The sequence below is a fragment of the Hippoglossus stenolepis genome, chromosome 14, assembly GCF_022539355.2.
Source record: "Hippoglossus stenolepis isolate QCI-W04-F060 chromosome 14, HSTE1.2, whole genome shotgun sequence".
NCBI lineage: Eukaryota > Metazoa > Chordata > Actinopteri > Pleuronectiformes > Pleuronectidae > Hippoglossus > Hippoglossus stenolepis.
The window spans coordinates 20,326,591-20,346,441 of record NC_061496.1 but is presented as its reverse complement, the minus strand read 5'-3'; the positions used below and the strand labels follow the sequence as shown (position 1 = coordinate 20,346,441).

Sequence of the window (19,851 nt, the reverse complement as noted above, 5' to 3'; positions counted from 1 at the left end):
CTCTTGTAACAGATGCTTCTAGTCACAGAAAAGACAAAAGGGGAGACAGAGAGATGAATACTGCAGAGTGAGGTGGGTGTTCAAACTGTGTGGGACAGGGAGACAGTGTGGACCAGAAGACAAGCAGAGGTAAGGACTGGCTGGCAGAGGAGGAATACATGGAAGACCAGAGGCAGAAGGACACTGTGAGGTACTTATGATAAAGTGGCGCAGCAGGACTGAGCTGCATAACAGTGTAAAAGCTAAAGCTGTCTCCAATCTGAAATGAACAGCAGGCCTGACCTGAGGTCTGCCAGTAGGAGGACACATTGGGAGGAGGCAGTTCAAAGTCACTCTTTGAAAATGCACAACAAAAGAGCTGCAGAATAGAAAACATGATAACCCAGATCAGGCTTCACACAGCATCAGGGCAACAGTGGATATTTATTCATCACCACCAGATATCCTACAGTATTTAGTATGCTGCTCTCAGTGCCGCTGCATCTCTCTCACACAAACACAAGTGCAACAAAACAGCCTGTGAGTTTCAGCACCACAGACAGCTCCGGTCCTGTGCTGTCATCTCAATGCAGTGTTTCCTAAGTAACTACCTTCCTCAAAGCCTGTGATCCAGCTCTACCTCAGCTTTCATTTATGGCTGGTGGAGATGTGCGTACAGCTCCAACAAAACAGAACAACAATTACTAAATATCTAATGCTGACTTGGGACTCATGTGTAAGGACAATATAACAATTATCAGGTTTCCCTTCTAGATCATTCAGCTTCAGGCTGTACAGTCCAGGCTGGAGGTCAGGCAAAAAGATTAGAATATAATTTTAACCAGGAATTTTAAAAAAGTATAGAAAAAGTATATCTGAACAGTGAACTATAACATAGAACATATAGACCACCAGCCGATAGACCAGCTTTTCTAATCTTAAGATGATATTCAATAATTTTTGATAAAACATCCAAAACCAAGCTTAGAGTACAATATTAAATATAAAATCTTAGAAGAAATCATTATTAAAATTATTTCTTAAGTTGTTTCTGTGGAATCACTGGGGATTGTTCAAAACTATTTTTACTATTGCCAATATACAATAAGTTTCTGTGCGTGTGTGTGTGTGTGTGTGTGTGTGTGTACTACAGCACAATACTCCAATGCAGTGCATGATAAGACTAGAGATATCTATTTGTGGATATGTTGGGGCTACGTGAGTCGACTCCCTGACTGCAGAGAAATCCTGAAATGATAAATGTGTGTGCGTGTGAATGTGTGTATAGATGGAGGAATGGAGTGGGGCAAAAAGGGCAAAGCAGACACAGAACCAGCTGAAAGTGACGCATGAAGACCTGGACAGTTAACATCGTGTGACTGCATGCGTGTGTTAGTGTGTGAAAGAGGGAGACAGATTCCTACAGTCTTTATAACGCACAAACCACAGGCAACAATGGCCTTGTCCCGATAGAGCTGTAAAGACGTCAGTCTAACACACACACACACACACACACACACACACACACACACACACACACACACACACACACACACACACACACACACACACACACACACACACACACACACACACACACACACACAGACACACGTACAGACACAGTATGCCACTTCCCACACAAAAGTTGGAATCAACAAAAACAAATTAAACGGGAGAATATGCGCAACTGTACAGAAACTCTGACCTATGCAAACAAACATTTTGGAGACAGGAGAAATTGACAATGCAAAAGATGATGTGGTGAAATAAAGCCAGAATGTAAAAAGTAAATAGTAATGCATCTCACTCATTTCATTTTCTCAATATCACACATTACAGATTCACTTTATAAGTCTTATAAGTCAGTTGTATTTGAGATTGGGCTGTGGAGAGACGTTACTCTTCAATAAGCACCTTTCAGTTTTAAAACATAAAAACTGACACAGATTTCATTCAGTATGGTGCTCCACTTGTACTATGAAGCAACTTTAACACATCCAGGATATATCAATGTTACATTTGTTGATGATTTTTTATCACCTGGCTCTGTCATTCCAGGGTTTTCCTATCTGGCTATGAGCTCCTTCATGTAGAAGAGGCTGAGGTGTTACAAACAACATTGTCCGAACCATGAGTAAAGGCTTTGAGAAGAAATGCAATACCTGCAAGTCAATCTGGCTATTCTGACAGCCATTAATGATATTCAACTTGGGAAACGTAAATATTATGATGACATGACTAAAATAAAAGATCCATTCTGATAATTAAAGTCAAGCTTAAGGTAGATTTTAAATGAGGATTTTCTTACCAACTGGTAAACAAACTGTAATCAATATGTGAAGCAAATAAAAAAGTTAAGTAATGTCTGTTACTGCCAAAGCAGAGGTGTGGATAATGTTTCTTTACATCACAAGGTACTTTTTATTTCCATTCATCATCACACAGTCTCCTTGGGTCATTCTGAGATGCAGTGATAGAATTAGAGTTTAAGTATAAACACTGTCAGGAAAGAATCTTTATTCACTTAAATTAAAGTAATAAAGTTTATTAACCTTTGTCTGTATTTTTGAGTGAGATGTGAAATGTCTGGAAAAGAAAAATGATTGTAAGATATCTGGACCGTTATCTGCAGGCGTGCATGTGCACAATTTCAGAAATCTGCTTACTTTTTAATGCTCCCCATTTCTGGCTTTTGTGTGCGAGCAGGCTTTTAGTAAGAGTCCAGTGCAATGTTTTATAAATGAGGCACCGGATATAATCGCACAATGGCATCAAACTGTTATTAACCAGAAAACACAGATCTTAACATTCAAGGGGAAACAATAATGACATTTACTACACACAGTTGTTTACCACAAACATTAACCCTTTGCCAGTTTTTCCACAGTTGTCTCTGTTTTGAGCCTCTTGTTTATACAATTTGGTACCAAAAACTCAAAAATAAAACTATTTTTTTAATAATATCTTTTCCTAAATGGCCCAGACAGCCATAAGTGTGGATTCTTATTGGTTTTGATAGTCAAACTCACAGAAGCCAAACCTCAGTTCCTCTCCATTTGCTCAATCTCAAACTCTGATTATATTTTCAAGATTTTATCAGACAGTATTTCAAGCAAAAGTCTAAAGCTTTACAGGTCACAATCAACAGATAGGAACTGTGTACGATCGCATAAAAGACAGAAGAATCCATAGCATCTTTTAAAAACTGCCATTTATAGATTAACACTATAGTGTGATGCGTACGTTTTATCTTTTTACATGTGCTTTTCTCAATTTTGATGTCTTTCTCTTGTCTTTGCATCATTTCTGTTATACACTATTCAAAGCTTTTTTAACCACTGCTTTTTAGCTGCATATATCACTGTGTTTGTACACATTGTAAATGTCCACTATAATTTATAGTGGTTTATAGTATATAAATTGAGTTAATTTATATTTATTAGTGACTAGAGATGTCCTGGTACTATCAGGTCTATAAGGACTATTCACAATACCAATTATGATACCTGGACTTGAGTGTTGGCCAATACAGACTACCCATCCGATACCAGTGCATTTAAACCAAAACAAACAAAACATATACAACATATAATATATATGTTTATATTATATTATATCTTTATATATTATTTATATTTTAACAGTTTGATGCTACTAACCTTGTATGGAAGTGGTGATTGCTGTCATTGCTGTTTGGCCTGACTCAGGTTAAAGCCTTTGAAAAACAAAAACATACAGAGAATGAATGTCAACCTTTTATTATCTCGTTTGAGTTATGAGAGAAGAAGAAGATGAATAAATCAATCTAGGAATGAAGCCACCCCTTGAAACTGAAATGTTGCATATGGTATAAATGGCCCTCATACTTGAGGGACTTTCCAGAATTAAGTATTGCCAAATTGCTGACATTTTAAGGCTGCTACACACTTGAGCATAATCGAAACGATTGGGGGTTTACAAGATAATCTTAACACTACCGATTGACTTGGAGGCTCCCTGATCTTGAATCATAAATAATAAAAAAAATTGATATTTACGATTAAGCTCCTCCAGAAACCCGCAAAAGCCAATGAGAGCGAGCTGAGCAGGAAAAACAAAAAAAATATTGCGTACAGATGCGACCAAAACAACAATAAAATGTACGTTCGTGTCACATTGCAAATTGTCTAAGCCAATATTGCCTCAATGTTTGTTTTTTGTGCTCCACACTCCCGTTCAGAAGGTGGCGGTAAAGCAGTTTTACCTGGGTGAAACCAATATACTGTTTTAAAAATGGTATGGGACCGGTACACAGATTTGCATATTCATTTCAGCAGCATGTGCATTTTCTCTGTTAGTGACTGAAGTAGTCTCAACTTGGCTTCACCCCGATGGAGTGTCTGAGCCAGTAAAAATCTTCTCTCAATAAAAGACACTGATACAAATGTTGTATTTACTATGCAAAACTTCCTGTTTAACGAGTCAAACAGAGGAGGAATAAGACAGGGCTATCAAAATACACACAGAGCGATGGCAGCTCACATCAAGGCTTAGGAAAATACCAAAGGAGCACAGTGGCTGATAATGCAAACCCTCGCTGGGGTCTTTAGTAATCAAACATAATTATCCTTGTCACAGTGTTCTCAAACACACTGATAATCACATTCCCATACACACACCCACACGCACATACACACACATTATGGACACACTAATCCTGACAGCCAACATGGGGATTTTCCTATTGATTCTGTTGCTCTCCTTTATTAAAATGCAGTCCTCTGATAGCTCATTGGTTTGAGAGTAAATGTCCCACTCCTGAGACTCCCTGCCCTCTACTGTCCAAGTGCCCTTTTAGTGCCCTTTTTACGCCTTCTTATATCTCCAGCTTCCTCCTCCACCACCACAAAATGCCTCTCTAGTGCCTTTTGTCCCCACCTCTTGCCTCATCACTTTCCATCGCCATACATTTGACTCCCCTTTTCCCCCATATCTGCAATCCTGATTGAGCTTTTCTTCCAGCTTTGCAACCCCCTCCAACCCTCTTAGTCTCTTTTTCTTTCCCTCTTCCTCATTTTCCATTTCCAGCCACATCTTCTTGCCATCCATCACCTCCTCCTCCTCCTCCCTTTTCTCCATGCATTTAGCAGCTCCCCGCCCCTTGCGTAAGTCGGTCAGTCAGTCAATCGTGAGTGGAACAGTAAAGTACCTGCTCAAATGTCATCAGCATCAACTCTGAATCTCAATCACCTCAAACTAGATGAATGCAGGAGTGGGTATGGGGTTGGAGCTCTGAGATAAAGTTGACAGCACACTTCATTGGAGGAGGGGGGGGCGGTGAATTAGATTATATTTTCCCCATGTCATTTCATTTTCTACCCCCTCCCCCCTCCTCTTGTACCCGCAGTCCTTTTGTAGATATTAACTGAAAAGTGCCTGGGTGTCTCGCCTGGAGCGCAGCCCGATCAGGTGACATTTTGACAGAGTAGGCCTCGGGCTCGCTGGGCCGAGGTTTGCCGTAGCACTGTGACTACACAGATGGGATCTATAATTGTGCCCAGCTAGCCAGTTAGCTCTCGCTTGAGCTTGTCAGGAAGCACGAAAGACACTTCTGAAGACGAGGGTCTGCTCAAAGAACCATTGTCTGATATTATAGCTGGAGGTGACAGAGCTATTTAAATGCAGTCTGAGCAGCCACGTTTGTGTGGTGTGTGTGTGTGTGTGTGTATGTGTGTGTGTGTGTGATGGGTGGAGAGGTGTCTTTGGTATAATCCACTCTGTGACACAAACCCTCTCTCCCCCCTCCCATTTCCCTCCTCTCACCTCCCGTCTTCCACTCTCTATCATCCGGCCCTCCCTTCTTCCGTCTCTCCAGAATAAATCTTTAATGGAGGTTTTATTGTCCCTGATCCACATTCAGCTCTGTGCATGTTTATGCAGGCTCATCTCTCACACACACACACACACACACACACACACACACACACACACACACACACACACACACACACACACACACACACACACACACACACACACACACACACACACACACACACACAAATATATGTATATCCTCACACCCCTCACATGTCCCTCCCTCTGACTTGATTGTCCCAATTTCACATTCCTTCTTTCTACGTCTCTCCATTCTTTCCCTGCTCTTTTCATCACATCACAAATCAACTAACTTCCCCACAAAGAACATATATCTTTTTCTCTATTTCACTACTTCTTTTTTCATGCAGTTGCAAGAGGGTAACAGCACTGTCCTCCATTCCTCCATGGTTTTCACTGAAACACTGCTGTTAAGTTTTCTTCCTCCCCAGAGGGCGAGAGTGTGTACGGGAGCAAAAATGTACTATGTGCTGTGAATGTAAATCGGGATTGGGGTCTTTATTCCATTGACCAGAAGGAGGATGTTTGTATAAGCGACAACAAAGACAATGACAGGTGAAGCTGGAGCCGTGATTGATGTTCATCCAACTGAGGGGTGTGTGTGCAAGACAAAGTGTGTGAGCATAAAACAGTGTGTCTGTATTATGGACTCAAAGGTAAAATCATGTGAGGCTCCTCTTTTCACAGTGGGAGAGCAGGGGAACCATGGTATCACTGTCCTGCAGTTTACGCACACACACACACACACACACACACACACACACACACACACACACACACACACACACACACACACACACACACACACACACACACACACACACACACACACACACACACACACAGAGCCGCACTTGGGTGTACATCAAAGCATTAGAAGGACAAAATGTCCCTCTGTGTATTTGCTACTGAGAATGAAAAATGTTGGTGTGTTTATATACTGCTGTATACGTACATAATACAGGGGCAACATACATAACACAGTGAATGCAGCTTTTAAATGTATGAGCTTACGTGTTTGTGTGTGTATATTCAATGCCCTATAAGGGACAGGTTTTGTCCTCTAACAAAAGTCAGCGTATCCATACATAATAATCACTGCCATTACCCAGAAGACCCACAAAGTCACAGCTGCACACATTCCAGCTCTCAGACACTCTCATAATCACACTCGCCATGACAGATATACACTCCACTTTATATTCTGAAGTTACAGCCAGTGGCCTCACCAGGGACCTGCCTCTACAAAATTCATTCATGTAGCATGTTTGTCTGGTACATGCAAGTCTGTGTGTGTGTGTGCATGTGTGTGCATGTGTGTGCATGTGCACGAGAGAGGCAGGGACATAAAAACTATGAATGTTGTACAGATATTGTGAGAGAGATTTACTGATGGAGGGAGGGCAGGAGCGACCTTGCTGCAGGGAAGTCTCCTCAACAAAGGTTTTCTGTAGGGTCTCTGTCCAACACACAACACCCCGAGCCTACACACGCACACGCACACACACACACACACACAGTAGTAGCAAATATACACTGGAATAATTACAGATTTTAGAATGAATTACAGAGGAAAAGACACAAGGGACCCTGGGGGGTTTTCTCCCTCTCTCTTTCTAGATTTACAGCATTCAAGAGCGACTTCATGCACACTTTTACTCACTTTCTCATTTTTTTTGCTCTACCTCTCTATGCACAACCTTGGATGTGTATTTGGGTAAGAACAACTAAATGTCTTTAACTACACCCAAGAAAGGGATCAAATAACATTATGTCGTATTACTGCTGCATTGTTTCCAGGGCTCACAGGTGTCTGTTACATCTGGATGAACACAAACTTTGCACTTCTTCATAGTTTCACCTCCATACTAAACGTTCATGCACCATTAAACTATGGGTAACCAGACCAACTGTAGTCTGCTTTGTGTTGAATCACCAATGGTTAGAATGGTGAATGAACAATGCAGTCAGAAGTGTCCCGATATTAGAAAAATGGGTTTAGAAGAGGAAACGCTTGTATAATTTGCATGAAAGTATTTGTATGCAGTTGGAGTCCAGTTTTCTAGTGAGGTGGAATAATGTAATGTTATACATGTTATAATGTATTAAGGTTTTTTATGTAATCTCTATCTAGTATTTGATAAAATGCTAGTTGCTGTATTACAACTGTGTGAACCACACCTCACCCCTCCACATTTAATGTCATGGGTCAAGTCAGATAATGTGCAGACCATGAGTCCACATTCAACAACAGCTTTCATGGTCAACTAATCAGCCCTGTATTGATTGATTAATCATTTGGGCTGTAGAATGGGAAACAAATTGTGAACACTAAACGAAGATATTCAGATACTCATATAATGATCAGAATTAAGAGACTGTGATAATTATATGGCATTTTTCCCTACACAGTTTTAATAGTTGATCAATTATTGCAAATATTACAAGAATCTTTACAGAGCACAAGAGAATGTGAAATTTAAATTGTGCCTACAACACCATCTCACTATTCCAGTTTCAAAAACAGATGAAATTACTAATTTAAATCCCTAGCACGCTATGATCAACCTGTTGGGGCCAATGTAATGTGCACATTTGAAGATACAGATACACAAACACACACCTTGGCACATTTACAGTCCCTGTAAAATACCCATTCTCACCCTAACTGGGTCAATCCACCATCTATTATGTAGGGGGAGGGGAGGAGACATTGGTTTTGCTGAAATGGAGGAAGCAAACACCAGAATAAGGAGCTTCACTGGGAACAAAATCTACCAGTGGTGAATCTAGGACAGCTGCACGAAGGAAGGGAGGATGGAAGGATAGAAGTGAGGATGGAAACAAAATGAGAATGGGTACGTGGGTGGCACAGGGATGTAAAGGGATACAAAGTAAAGGGGATAAAAGCACAAGGAGAGCAAATGATGAGAGGGCAAGGGGCAGGAAGACAGAAGAGAGAGAAGACGAGAGAAGAAGGGGAAGATGGAGGCTGTGGAGAGGACAGTGGTTTCATTAGTGAGATTGATTAGATGAATGGAGAACCTAACAGCCTCTCTGCTCTTTAGCTAAATGCCATCTCTGGGCCTATCAGCACCGGCTCCAATAACAACAACAACACATAAATTAGAAAGGAAGGGAGAAAGAGAGAGAGAAATAAACATAAAAAAGAGCATCATCACAGAAACACACACAGCACAGTCTGCCTGGGGAGGCCCAAGATCACAAACAATAGAAAATAGCTAATCACCTCATTTTGTCGGCGGAATGTACACAAAAGTACGGAGATTCGTTCTGTTTGTGCGTTTGACTGTGTGTTTGCAAAGTGTGTGTGGAAAAAGGCGTTTAAAAGGAGTCCAACCAGCCCGTGATATTATTTGTGCCATCAACCCCCCCGACACACAAACACACACAGGGACACACACACTCGCACACAATCACTAATGACATTCACCCATCCTGAGGGTTTCTTTCTAAAATGTTGCCTTTTACATGGAAACTTAACAAGTGTGAAATTAGAAAGGTTACCAAATAATTCACACACACATGCGCGCACACACAGACACACACAGACACACACACACACACAATAACAAAGCGTGTGGCAGGGTGCGGAGCTCAGATGGGGGGGAGCAGTCCCTAATTGAAAAAGCCTCTTCCTTCCAGGAGTTTGCTGCTGAGGAGAAAAAGCACAATAAGGTAATTAAAAGAAGAGCAGTGTGATACGACGCGGTTTATCTCTGGATTGTCACACACTGATTGATGTGAATTTACATAAACAAATCATATTTTCTGCCTTATTAACTGTATGTGAATGTGTATACTTGCTTGTGGAGTATGAGAAGAGGAAGCTATACTAAGAACTACCATGTCAGTGAATACCAGCCTATTGGCTCTTTTTAAATGACAGGAGAGTGACTCTACAATTCCAAAAAATGTCCCTTGGTTCAGCAACCACGAACCCTACTGCGGTCACTTAAAGCAAGGTCTGAGGAATCTCTCAATGGAGATTAATAGAAAAAATAATCAAAAATTCCTTGCACTGCACTGTTACTTTCACCCTGATTTCATTTATACATTTTGTATTTTCTAGGTAACTCTTTTTAAATGCATGTTTTTGTATTGTTTGTTGCTTTTAAGATGAATCATGATGCCTTTTATATTTCATGTAAAGCTCTTTGAATTGCCTTGTTGTTGAAATGTGCTATACGACTTAACTTGCCTGGTCTACAGAGTTGAGTTCTGGCTATGATCGGCTCCATTAACAAATGTAACTGAATATAATCTTTTACTGAAATGTAAAGTCTGGATTTTTGCAAATATCAATTAGTTATTACAACTGTCACTGTGATTTTGAATTCATAAGTTTAAAACAATCACCTCCAATGTTTATAAAAGGTTTAATCTTTGTTTTAATTTTTCAATAACCAGTGCTGTGCCTGTTCTAAACCTGCCCATTTGGAATAGGCTCTTTACTTGGCCTGTGGTGATGCTGGTTTTAGTTCTTTCTGAAACTGCAAAACTGACTGATAGAATCTTGAGTAAAGACCAGCTGCAGGACTCAGTCCACAGAACCCTGAGGTCGCCCCACCACTGCTGCACAAAGAGCTGTTCACCTGTTTATTCAAAGTTCAGTGAGGCTCGACTCAGAACCCAGTTGCCGTTGTCGTGAACGTGCTGTTGTCAAGATCAACATCATTTACGCCGCTGCTGCTACAGAGCACTGGTAATATTTTTAGACGGACAGGAAAGACGTTTGTGGAATTAGTAGGTAAATACAAGTGACTTTTTGTCCACTGAAAATGTGCCAGTCAGTGGGTTTCATTTACACACTCACAAATCTACAGTCTAAAATCTCCCCATCATCCAAGTCATCTTCTGATGTCACTAATGATGACATAGTAGTGATATCATTGATGAGACAAAATTACAGGGGGTCAGAGTTGGTGTCTTGAGAACATTTCCCTAGCCCCTCAGAAACAAACACAAAAGTGTTAAATTGATGCGTTATTGAGAAAATTGAAGGATAAAGACAGATTTGTGGATTTATTGGTATTTGATGTTTAATTGCAGGGTTATAAAAGACAGGGGATATACAGTAACAGCTGCTCGGAGGCAGACAGTCGCCAGTAGACTGACTTTCCCCAGCCGTCTTCACCTTTCCTCTTACCCCCTCATCATTTTCACACAGGATGGAGAACAGTTTCCTCTATTAAAACTGTAACGAGATGTAAATGAGATGCAAATCCCTCCCAGAGGAGTGGACTGCTGGAGGGAGGCTATCTGATGTCAGCGTTCAAGAGAGAACCATCGCCCGAGGAAGAAACAGAGGAGGAGCAGTGCGTCTGTGTGTATGTGAGTAAAAGTGTGTACATGTGTGCCTATGTGTAAGAGAGAGAGGGGAAGGCAGAGCTGTTAGGAAAGGGCTACGGCATTGATTGCAGCTGAAGAAAAATGTTTTTGATTTATCTTGGACACAGGAGCAGAATGGGACCTTCAGTATCACCGCATGGCAGAAAAACTCTGTCGAAGAAAAATAATACCCTCAATCTGTCCTCTGTACAGCTCCAGATAGGAAGCAGTGAGAGAGCGCGGGAGAGAGGTGAAGATAGAAAGGAGGAGAAATGTAAAAACAAAGATGGAGATTGGGAATTGGGGGTGCGGGGGGGGGAGTCATGGAGAGGCTGATGCAGCCATGCCTGTTGACAAGAGAAAAATGCACCTTTCACGGAGAAATAAAGCTTCACCTCCCTCACTGCTGCATTCTGTCTGACATAGCAACTCATCTGGCCTCGCCACGCTCGTACCACAGAGAGAGAGAGAGAGAGAGAGAGAGGGAGAGAGGGAGGGAGGGAGGGAGGGAGGGAGGGGGAGAGAGAGAGAGTCAGACACTAACAAAAAAAGAGAAGGAAATCAGAATTAGAAAAGACTCGAATGATCCCTGAAGGGCAACTGCTTTGTTACAATTGCACAACACACATAGGAAAGAGGAGGTTGTGAGTAAAAAAAGTAAATACTATAAATAGTACTGATAAGAAATACACAGTGAGTGAGTTTAACCATGTATAAATGTAAATGTACAAGGTGAGGTTGACTCTTCTGAACAGGAGCATATCAGGTCCAGTGTCCTGTCTCCTCTGGCAGTGCAGTCCCATTGACTGCACATAAAGATGGACGACATGACGGCTCCCCAAACCCAAAGGGTTTCAATCACCACCTGGTGCCTGGGGGCAGGATACATAACCCCGGCCTCCTCCATGTTAACAGAGGGGACATGGACCAAACTAAAAAGTCAAACAGGTCAAACATTTTTTTCTCAAATATGGTTTCTATCATTCTAGGTCCTTCTATTCACACTAATGTATGCCCAAGTTGAAATTATTCTGGTCAATTCAGTTTAGTTTAGTAATTTGCTGCTATAAAAAGGGGGCGGGACGTCATGATTGACAGCTGAGAATAACGACTGGCCTGTGTATCAACAGGACCTTGATACTGCAGCTTCATCCCGAGATTGCTACTGAGCAGTCTCCGGCTCCAAAGATGGTGATGCAAGATGACAGCGTTTGTCTGAGTGATATTTTCACTTAATTTCTGGATAGTGGGAGGAAGTGGAGATGAGTTGTCCATCTTTATATACTGTTAAAGTGCAGTCTACAAACAGCACATCAAAGATGGGAAGAGTCTCTCTCTCTCTCTCTCTTCTTCTTTCTCTCTCCTCTTCTTCCTCTCTCCTCTTCTCTCTCTCTTCTCTTCTCTCTCTCTCTCTCTCTCTCTCAAACAACTTCCTCCTAATGTGAACAATGGTGAGTACGCTGCATATGGGTCTACAGTATCAATGCACAACAGTTAGAAATCCTGAGTCTGGCTTTTGGAGGTTTGTCGTCTGTGCGTGCACGTGTGTGTGTGTGTGTGTGTGTGTGCGCTCTCTCACACCTCTCTCCATTTTTTTTCTGCGTCCTAGTTAAAGCTCAGCTGTGGCTTAGAGATAAATAGGCAAAGTTGGAGCTGGACACATAATCTTTTGCCCATGTCTCTAAACCTTGCTCACTTTCTACAAAGATCCATGTGCTGGAGATAATCCTGTGTTATTTTTAGCTTTAAACATAAAGATGGACAGTCCACACTTCTAAATTCTACCAGGACTGTAACATAGGTTGGAAGCTTCACTGACCCACGGTGTTGAATATTTTTGTGAGACACAAATGGCAGCCATCTGTAAGCACCTTGCTTTGCTCGACGAGAACAATGTTACACAACTGAACCTATCAAATCAGAGGTGGGATTTCTCGGAAAACCTGGAGCTCATAAGTAAAGGGACAGTTCAAGTCCTCATTTTCTTAAAGTGATGCACAGATATACGTTTTTGAGCTGTAAACTAAATTATACGACTGTTCTTTGATGAAACAAAGAATTAAATTATTTAAAATCACATTTATAACCATATTTTTAAAGAAAAAATAGAACTACATTCATGGGTTGAACATGGCTCATAACGTCAGCTAGTGTTTCAAACAATAAAATGATAAAACAATGGTTCAGTAGAGTCAACCACTTGGGATTTCTGTATGTCATGACATTTACTTATATTTGAAAAGCTTTTAATCAAACCACCACCCCGTGAGAGAGAACCTGGAAAGCTGGGGCCATTTTGAAAATAAGATCCTAAACCACCACATCGTCTGCCATTCAGAGACGTTCCACATCCTCTCCTGCCCATCGGCTGTCTGACACACACACCATTTAAACAGCTGGCTGAGACAGCCGCCTGCGCTGGCGGTTCAAACGGATCGGGACCACCATGCTTCTCAGACAAGGTTTAGGCCCGGCTGTCTCCGCATTGGCCGTCTGTGACAGCGGTTCAAATGGCTCTTTATGAACGTGGTCTTGACTGTCAGGAAACTCTAAAGCCGTGAAGCAGTCCACCTCACACTTCTCTGTTGAAAATCGGTAGGTAGATGGGGCGTGTCTCAGCCAGCCCCTCCCAGCAATGCGTTCAAGGCAATTTTTGAGACACTTTACACTATACAGTGTTTGTTCGTTAACAAATGACAGTACCTAAATATTCATTTGTATTAATTTACACTTTGTGGTTTGGCTTTTATTAAGATAATATATTTACATGATTCTTGCTGTTCTGGGTTTGTACCCTCATGGTTAAATGGAGTTATTCGAAGTCGCTTTGGATAAAAGAGTCAGCTAAATGATATGTTAAAAAAGAAATGTATTAGTGTTGTACAGTTCATTCAAACTGGACTACACATTATTTTGAAGTATTACAGACTCTTTAAGAATCACAGTTTATTTCTGAGTGTGCAACAGGAGAGTAGTAGTGCGTGTGTGCAGTGACGATTCCACTGACCACTGACAAAATGAGATGGTTTGTGGATTAACCACAACATGTGGACAGAGCAGACAAAAAAATTATAATTATTTTGCTTACAAAGGTGATAGTCAGGCTAACTGGTTCTGCATAGCCAGGCTGTAAGAGGTGTTTGAAAGCTTCACAGACCAAGCGAGCCAACCCGTCCATATTAGTAAAGCATCCTAACATCTCTACATGCAAATGCTGTGTTTACCTTGGTAAAAATAACTTCACCATAACTTGCAAGCTGCTTTAAATCAGGTGTTCCAAAGTTTCAGAATGAAACAATGGCTATAATGTTGTTATTGTTAAAAACACACCAACATGTATGAAAACAAAAACTAATTTAGGTATAAAAACAAAAGACATTAACTGTTACTCTGGCACTCCATTGTGATGAAGCTCAAACCCAGGATTATAAGCCTGCACACATTTAGACTACAACTATGCATTTTAAGTGCTGTACATATTAAATTGTGCTATACACAGATACACTGTATGTTGATGTGCTCTGTATGTATACTCAGTCCTCTACTGTGCAGTGGAGCATGGCTGAGGTTAAATGACTTTCTCAAGGGTACATCATTGGGTTTTGAGGCACAGTATACTCAACTAGTTTGTGACAATCTTTGCCCCTTTTTCCTACACGCAAACACACTTATCTCTTTATAGTTGTGAGAACACTGACATAATTCATTCCCTAGCCCCTAACCCTAAACATCACTACTACCACCTCTCCAAAAAATGAAGGGGACATTGAAATCAAACATCAGATCTTGATGAAAAATTCCTTTTAGTTCATAATCTTTACTGATGTACATTGTATAATTTTTTGAAAACAAAATGACACAACAATGGTCAATGGAATTCAAAATCATCAACCCATTGAGTGCTGGATTCAAACCACACAGAAAATCTAAGTACTAAACTTTAAATCACAGGCTGATCCAATTTGTGTGACTTGCATCACGGCAACTCATGTGACTCAGTAGTGTGTATGGCCTCCATGTGCCTGTATGCACTCCTGACATCGTCTGGCCATGCTCCTGATGAGTCAGTGGATGGTGTCCTTGGGGATCTCCTCCCAGACCTAAATCAGGGCATCAGTGCACAGTCTGTGTGGTACTTGGCGGCGTCGGACACACGATACATAACGTCCCTTAGGTGCTCAATTGGATTTAGGTCAGGGGAACGTGAGGGCCAGTCAATGGCATTAATGCCTTCGTCATCCAGGAACTGCCTACACACTCTGGCCACATGAGGCCTGGCACTGTCCTGCACCAGGAGGAACCCAGGGCCCACTGCACCAGTGTAAGGTCTGACAATCACTCTGAGGATTTCATCCCAACAGCAGTCAGGGTACCGTTGGCTATGACATGGAGGCCTGTGTGACCCTCCAAAAACATGCCTTCCCAGACCATTACTGACCCACCACCAAACTGGTCATGTTGGATGATGTTACAGGCAAGCATAAATATACACAAAGAAAGGCAGTTATGCAACATTATCTATTCATGGACAATATTCACATTAATATCAATTCATATTTACAGCATCTGTTCAAAGCACAATCTTTAGCTTCCCAGTTCAACAATATGTTTTGCAGAGGAGCTGCTACTGCAGCACAATTGTTTTACATAGGCTTTGCATGGATTATGGCCATAAATATGATTATTTCTTTGTATAAAAATAGTCCTGTGTACTCAAATATATACCAGTACTAAACAGTATGAAGCCACATACTTTCACAATAAAAATCCCTTTTTTGAACAAAAGAATGGATTTGGTCAACAGAATCACTGGAGTGCTTTTATTTTGAATCGTATACAGTAAGTATTGAAACAATTTATGTTATGTCACATAAATTCAACAGATAAACATTCAAACTCAGGTGAAAGTTCATTTTCTCAGTTAATTCTGCTGTGAAACACAATGTCACAAACGTATTTCCAACACTTCCTGTAGCCGTTTCAAAGTAAAAGCACTCCACTGTTTCACTTTCTGAATCCATTATTTTTTTCTAACAGGGCTTTGAGTGTTATCGACAGACTGGAAGATAAACGTCTTCATACCGTAGAGTCCTGACATTTAGTTTCGTACATAATCCATCTTGTATTGAAAGACATGCAGTGGATAAACCGGCAGCGGACACAGCGTGTGTGAACAACAGACAACCGACACACAGCTGATCAGCGGCGCAACCGCAGCCTGTGAGTCCAGAGAGTTACAGAGATCGACAGTGAAGACTGTTGAGATCGACCAGTCAATCGCGATCAACGGATTCCCTTCTATGGCCCAGTCCAGCTCTCCTTGTGTAACGACCGGTCTCCTGGTAGCTCCTCCATGTTCTTGAGACTGTGCTCGGAGACACAGCAAACCTTCTTGTGACCACACATATGGATGCTCCTGGAGGAGCTGGACTACCTGTGCAACCTGATTGGGCTGCAGATAACGCCTCATGCTACCAGTAGTGACAAGGACACTAACCGAACACAAAACTAGAGAAGAATCGGTCAGGAAGGATAAGGAGAGAATAATTGTCTGTGGCCAACACATGCAAAACCATTCTCTTTTTGGGGGTTGTCTTGCTTTTGCCTCTCCATTGCACCTGTTGTCACTCATTTGCACCAAAGTAGGTGAAATTGATTCACAATTACTTGTGCTTCCTAAATGGACAGATTGATATCCCTGAAGTTTAACCTGACTTGGTGTTATACTGTGACGAGTACGTGTTCCCTTATTAATTTTTTTGATTAGTGTAAATGCCCAACACTAACCCTAACCTAAACCAAATTCTAAACACACGAACACACACACAAAATAGCACAGTTCCACCTTGTTTTACAGTATAATCACAGGCAAAATGAACAGCACAAAAATATATAAATCAAATAGACATTTAAAGCAAGGTGTACTAAATCATTTCCAAATAATTAATATAGTAATACCAAATAATTTGATCAACAAAAATACCAGTTAGCTGTCTCTTATTGAATGACTACTTTATTTTGAGTATGACTACTATCTTTATAGTTTAGTTTGTTATATACATATCTTAGTCGTTATAATGAAAGTCACAGCTGTTCTATCATTATGACAAGAGCACTATAATGTGACAAGGAGTCTGGCTGCTTTCATCTTAAACCTACATCTTAATTTGTATCCATCTTTCTCTGCCTTCATAGAGATCCAGCATTTTTGATACAAATGAGAGGGGTTGTACTGTTATTTCTTTATCACCCATTGATTCAAACTGCCTCAGGCAGTCAGTCCCAAAGCAAACTGCAGCCACTCCAGCAGATCAACAGGGCGGCAGTAGTAAGAGCATGGGGATGCCTGCTAATCCTAAAAAACTTTGGCAGTGATGCTAATGCAGGGGCACATGTTTGCAAACATGACCAGCAGCCAGAAGAGAACAATGAAGGACATGGAGAAAGTGAGAGTAGAGAAAAAGATAAATCATGAGTGGAGCAATTAGTTTTTTTTATTCTTCTCTGTTGTGTTGTGTTAATGAGTGTTGATTAGTTAAGACGATGAGTAACATGATTGTGGTAATGATGTCTATGATGCTGATTGTGATAATGAGTATAGTATCTAAACAATGAATGGGAAATTCAAGCCGCATTCATCATGCAAGCAAGTAGGTTAATATTTCTGGTGTCCAAATATTTGAGTCTATAATCACTGTAGCAAAGACGCCAGATAAACAAGTGAGTGTTTGTCGTGTGCAGTGAAGTCGGCATGATTAATGGAAACGCTTAAGCTCCACTGCTGTGGGAAGAATGTGTACCTCTCTACTCGAAATTATCGCATGGAATGTAACAGTTGTTATTTTTCATAAATGATGTGCGGTCACCTTTGTATAGTTTGTATTGGTTTGTGTGTACATAAAGGAAAGAAAACTTTTTAACTGAAAACAATGCTTTAGCATGTCAATAATCAGTTTCAGAGATCTGACGGAGGGTGAGTCAAGGTAACACTATATTATATAGTTCACAGTACTACTCACCCCTATGCCGATGAAGGGGAGGGTAAAGTGTTTGAGTCCACAAAACACTTTAGGAGTTTCAGGGGTAAACAGCGTTGCAGCCAAATCCAATACAATTTAAGAAATTAGTGAACTATCTTAAGATGTATTAAAAAAAACGGGGGAAAAAACCAACATGCCTCCATACTGCTCGTAATATTGTACCGCACAGACTGTCCAGGAGCTCACTGGTGCCCTGATCAGGTCTGGGAGGAGATCCCCCTGGACACCATCCACTGTCAAGGACTGTCTGCATTTGGTGCGTGGCGTCGTGTAACAGTTTCGAGGGGTGGAACTAGTGTTGTCAATTACAGCAGTTACTTATAGGAAGTCAATTTTGTGTATTCCTAGATGTATTTAATTGGGATTTCTTTAAGTTCTGTCCAACTTATATAAGTTATGCTGTTTCTTCTCTGTATGTATTGGTTTTTAAAGGGTGGAACCTGAGCCAGGCCATACAACGATAGCAATCATCACTTCCATAAAGGCTTACTAGCATACAGCTTTTAAAATACCTTATACAAGTTATCGTATTAAATGCACTGGTATCTGATCCGAACGTTGAACTGGCCGATACTTAAAGTCCAGGAATCGGTATCTGGAAGGGAAATATGGTATCGAAAAACATCTCTACAATCATTTTTGTTTGGGTATGGTGTGTATTTAAACTCTAGCTAGAAATCAAACTTTGGTACTATACTCTAAACTGGATTTATATTTAGTAATTTTTTTTCTGGCAACAAAGTTGAAATAATGCAATATTATTGGATACAACACCAAAGTGGTAAACTTTATTTTAATGACACAGCAAACATCGCCCTGTATCTCTCCCTCTTTTATTTCCACTCTTCTCCAACCACAGTAATGGAAAAACCATTAAAATGCTTTAGGAGGGTGGACTGCACTTCTACCCTCTTCTTCTCCAGGCTGACGAAGAAGCTGGGTCCTAGCCATGGTCTGCTGAGCTGTACCCAGACACCTGCTGCTCATTAACCACAACAGGGAAAGGTGACCACTTCAATCAGGATATTAATACAGGAAATGAAATGGACAGAGTGGGGGAGGAGGACAGGAGATATGGCGCTCTACGGAGCGAGTGTCTCGAGGTGGGGTGGAGAGCTAAGGATTAAGGGATATTCTCTGGCTTTGTGCCAAGATGCAGTGTTGTGTCCCTCACCTTTGCTCAGCTGAAAACTCTGCAGCACTCGTGTGCGTGTGTGTGCGCCTGCCCTGTCCACCTGACATCTCTTAACAGTAATAATGTATTCCCTCCTATTAATACGTTATGGCTCAGAGAGTATATTATCGATCAGCCAGCTCAGCCATATTGTTACTCAGGTCTTCTCCCTCCACTGCTTTCTCTCTTCATTGCTGCCTTCCTGTCTTTTCACTGCTGCATCACTTTACCAGCTCTCTTCCCTTTGTCTCTTGTTTTTATTACTTGTGTGGGCACTGAATTGACTAGCACACACTTTTCAGTGCAGCAAACCACTACCCATGCTTTACTTACACCGGCAAGTGTGTGAAACCTTTGGCATTATTTCACAAATCTAGACAATGTGCTCAAGCTAATAATGCACCGATTAAACATTTAGAGTGCTGG

At 41.1% G+C, this 19,851-nt stretch overlaps 1 protein-coding gene across 1 annotated transcript in view; it reads right to left on the bottom strand.

The window, feature by feature from the left end:
- dab1a (DAB adaptor protein 1a) overlaps positions 1 to 19,851 on the bottom strand; it is a 208,385-nt gene that overhangs the window by 180,798 nt on the left and 7,736 nt on the right. The window contains exon 2 of the mRNA XM_035177355.2: positions 3,642 to 3,697. The gene's annotated coding sequence lies outside the window, so the exon portion shown is untranslated. The remainder of the gene's footprint in view (positions 1 to 3,641; positions 3,698 to 19,851) is intronic.